Source organism: Notothenia coriiceps, unplaced genomic scaffold (assembly GCF_000735185.1).
Source record: "Notothenia coriiceps isolate Sejong01 unplaced genomic scaffold, NC01 NC01_scaffold00032551, whole genome shotgun sequence".
NCBI classification, from domain to species: Eukaryota; Metazoa; Chordata; class Actinopteri; order Perciformes; family Nototheniidae; genus Notothenia; species Notothenia coriiceps.
The window spans coordinates 1-4,254 of NW_011365252.1; the positions used below are offsets into that span (position 1 = coordinate 1).

Consider the following 4,254-nt stretch of genomic DNA (forward strand, 5'->3'; position numbering starts at 1 on the left):
TTATTTTTGTAGGTTATTGAGAAAACGTCACAGAATTGTTGTCTTGTAGATTATCTTCACTAAACAATGAACAAAACAGCATCAGTTAATTTGTATTATAAGGAAGTCGTATTAAACTATGATGAAAGGAAGCCTCTGACTTTGGTTTGATTTGAGTACGTATGTCACCTGATTTCTGAGCTGGATAAACAAATTTGTCCCTAGGAACATTTCTGTCTTCATAATTTTTAAACTGTTCAATGACGCTGTTGTAAGGTGTTGAATATGAATTCATCACTTCACGACTCGAATACTGCAATAGCATCCTCTATCTATGGCATACCATCCAACCTCCTCAATAAACTCCAACATATCCAGAACTCTGCTGCCCGCCTCCTCACCCACACCCGCTCCCGAGACCACATCACTCCCATCCTCCAGAACCTCCACTGGCTCCCCGTCTGTCAAAGAATCCACTTCAAAGTCCTCCTCATTACTTACAAAGCCCTCAACAACCAGCCCCCCCCCTACCTCACAGACCTGCTGCACCACCACACCCCTTCCCGCTGCCTCCTCTCATCAGAAGCCAACCTCCTATCCATCCCCACCCGCACCAATAACCGGACCTGGGGGGACAGAGCCTTCTCCGTCGCTGCCCCCTCCCCCTGGAACTCACTCCCCCAAACCATCAGAGACTGCACCGACCTCACCAGCTTAAAAAAACTCACAAAAACTCACCTCTTCAATCTGGCTTTTCATGTGTGATTGTTTTTGTATTATTTGACTTTAACTTTAACTATATATTTATTTGTTGTTCCTTTCTTCTCTTTTCTTTTCTCTTCACTATTATCTGTAAAGCGTCTTTGAGCACCTGTAAAAGCGCTAACAAATTAAATCTATTATTATTATTATTATATCTCTTATCAACAGCCCAATATCACACACACTTTCCATTGGCCTTCATCCTTAAACCCTGGCTGCCTCTGACACCTCTTGAAAGGGTTTTAGAATAACAAAAAGGCCTTTCAAAGATCTCAAGTTAGTTTTTATACTGGGTTCCATAAAAGCTTCAAAGACAGATCACAGTGAGCCTCAGAAACCTCAGCCTCTTTGAGTTAGCACACACTGTTTCAGCTTCATCTCTCTGTGTGTTTTTTTGTATCAAACAAGTCAATTAGCTCTCCAGCAAACATGTGGCTTCTCTACAGACAGCTGCTGCCACCGTGGAGCTTTACAAATAGTGAAGTAACCAATAACAACACAGAGAACAGAAGTGGAAACACGTCATGTTCGTTTGACCTGACTTTATCTGTTGCTCTCAATCACAGATACAGATGTTCCAGTTCCTGTCAGTAGTTTTAGTACGTGTGCAAATCATAATAATCAGAGAAAGTAAGAAATATGGAGTCAGAGGTCAAATGAAATGCTCATTATTTGGTTGTATATATTTCATTTTAGAGCTATCACAACTATGCTCATAGAAGGTAACACACACACACACACACACAAAGTGCTTTGTACTGGTCACACCACACTACTTTTTTTCCACAGCCTCTGCAGCAGCTCACACACACTTCACACACGTCTCTGTAAACACACGGGTTATAAAATGTGTTTACAAGGTCGAGAGCTGCCGCTGCTTTCCTGTGAAAAGGTTTTAAAGCTATCTCTGACAAAAGCTGCTCGTTAAGACGATGGAAATCTATGTGTGGGGCACATCAAACAGTGTGTACATGTGTTGCGTCTACAGGCGTGTGATGTTTGATACGATCTAACCTCTGATTTCTCTTCATGTTTTATCAGCAGCTGTGTGCAGAGGAGCTGTTACAGTGTGTTCATTATTCTCCATCTTCAGTAGCACCACAGAGGAGCTCTGGCACCGAGTGACTGCAGATTAAGGGTTGATGAAGTTTCTATCAAATAGCTCTGTCACAAATGTAAGTTTTATTTTAGATAAGTATTTACAGTTACATATCTATCTATATCTCTTTGCAGGTGTAAGTGAATCTATTTGTGAAGCACAAAGGCACCACATTAACTGTAGTGATTTAGTGGCTCCAAAACTCTCCTCTGCCGAAACCAGGGATCGAACCAGGGACCTTTAGATCTTCAGTCTAACGCTCTCCCAACTGAGCTATTTCGGCACAAAATGTCACCAAACCATGGCAGTCTTCCTAAAACTAAAACAACATCTCTTGAAAAAAGACAGCATTTTCAGAAAATATGTTTAAGCTGTAGTGCCGAGAGATAGGAGTCGGAGGCGGTGCATCGAAGGTGCAAAAGGTTCCTTTATTGAAGAGCAGATTAGCACATGTGGTCCGGTTGCAGTCCGTGAAGAGAAGGGGGAGAAGCAAGGAGGGCACACAATATACACAGGTAGAACACATATGTCCGTGCGGAAACAATACCCCCAACCTGTAGTTCCATGATTGAATTATGTTATACAGTGGTCACTACAAACCAACACTAGGTGACATATTGGCTGTCAATTAGCATTTGACTTTTTTACATTGCAGCCTATGAGTAAACCTATATGTAGAACACAGGATTAAAACCAGGGACCTCTAGAAATTCAGTCTAAGGCTCTCCCAACGGAGCTTTTTCATCTCAAAGAATGCACTACAATGTCAGTCATTAAAACATGTAAACAACCTCTTGTGAAAAAAGACAGGACTTTCAGGCCCCGTCCACACGGAGACAAAACGGGTGTTCTCCGCTATAGTTCTTTATCGTATGGACGGTTCGCCCACACGAGGCCGTAACGGAACCGTGGAAAAGGAGCCCTTCATCTGCTCTAATTACAGATGCACTCATACCTGCAATGTAAAAAATAAGAGGAGAGGCGGGGCTATGATCGTTTAACTTTAGGGCATACACACGGTGCAGCAAGCGTTACGTTACCAGACCTTCCCACTTTGGGATGCGTTATCGTTTGAGGGCTCCGTTTCCACGGTTCCGTTACGGCCTCATGTGGACCAACCCGTCCATACGATAAAGAACTATAGCGGATAACACCCGTTTTATCTTTTAGGCACAAGTTGCCTCCATGATAAAAGCAGCTGGATTATATCAGTCTGATTCGGTGCCTTGCTCTGTTCTCCATACAGCACTTGTACCGGCAATGTAAACATTCAGATGAATACTAATTAAAAGCCAATCCGTCATCTAGTATTAGTTTAAAATGCAGTTTCTGAAGATCCTGTCTTTTTTCAAAAGGAGTTGTTTAAATGTTTTAATGACTGCCTTTGTAGTGCATTCTCTGTGAGTAAACAGCTCAGTTGGGAGAGCGTTAGATTGCATTTCTAAAGGTCACTGATTTCGATCCCCGGTTTAAAAGTAGGGTTTTAGGCACATGGTTTGAGCTGTTGTTGTAATGACCATTGTTAGGGAAATAGCTCAGTTGGGAGCTCAGTTGGGAGAGCGTTAGACTGAAGATCTAAAGGTCCCTGGTTCGATCCCTGGTTTCGGCAGAACAGAGGAGACTTTTAGGCACAAGTTGCCTCCATCATTAAAGCAGCTGGATTATATCAGACTGATTTGGTGCCTTTCTCTGTTCTACATACAGCACTTGTACCGGCAATTTAAAAATTCAGATTAAAACAAATTAAAAGCCAATCCGTCATCTAGTATTAGTTTAAAGTGCCGTTTCTGAAGATCCTGTCTTTTTCACGAGGAGTTGTTTAAATGTTTTAATGACTGCCTTTGTAGTGCATTCTCTGTGAGTAAACAGCTCAGTTGGGAGAGCGTTAGATTGCATTTCTAAAGGTCACTGGTTTCGATCCCCGGTTTAAAAGTAGGGATTTAGGCACATGGTTTGAGCTGTTGTTTTAATGAGCATTGTTAGGTGACCTTTGTGCCGAAATAGCTCAGTTGGGAGAGCGTTAGACTGAAGATCTAAAGGTCCCTGGTTCGATCCCTGGTTTCGGCAGAACAGAGGAGACTTTTAGGCACAAGTTGCCTCAATGATTAGAGCTGCTGGATTATATCAGTCTGATTTGGTGCCTTTCTCTGTTCTACATATAGAAAGTTAATTAATACCTGCATTGTAACATAGTCAGATGCTGAGTGACAGCTCATCTGCCATCTAGCATTAGTTGAAAGCGAACTTTCAGAGAACGCTGTCTTTTTTTTTCACGAGGTGTTATTTTCAATTTTTGGCAGACTGTCATTGTTTGGAGATGTTTCTGGTTCCATCCCTGGTTTCGGCAGCGAGGAGGAGACTTTTGGGCACAAGTTGCCTCCATGATAAAAGCTACTGGATTATAGCAGTCTGAT

The 4,254-nt window shown here is 42.3% G+C and overlaps 3 non-coding genes across 3 annotated transcripts; 2 read left to right on the top strand and 1 right to left on the bottom strand.

Annotated features, from left to right (window-relative positions):
- Positions 1 to 2,050: 2,050 nt before the first annotated feature.
- On the bottom strand, positions 2,051 to 2,123 carry trnaf-gaa (transfer RNA phenylalanine (anticodon GAA)). The gene has a single exon. It is a non-coding gene; the product is annotated as a tRNA-Phe (tRNA).
- Positions 2,124 to 3,373: 1,250 nt separating this feature from the next.
- On the top strand, positions 3,374 to 3,449 carry trnaf-gaa (transfer RNA phenylalanine (anticodon GAA)). The gene has a single exon. It is a non-coding gene; the product is annotated as a tRNA-Phe (tRNA).
- Positions 3,450 to 3,834: 385 nt separating this feature from the next.
- Positions 3,835 to 3,907, top strand: trnaf-gaa (transfer RNA phenylalanine (anticodon GAA)). The gene has a single exon. It is a non-coding gene; the product is annotated as a tRNA-Phe (tRNA).
- The last annotated feature ends 347 nt before the right edge of the window (positions 3,908 to 4,254 follow it).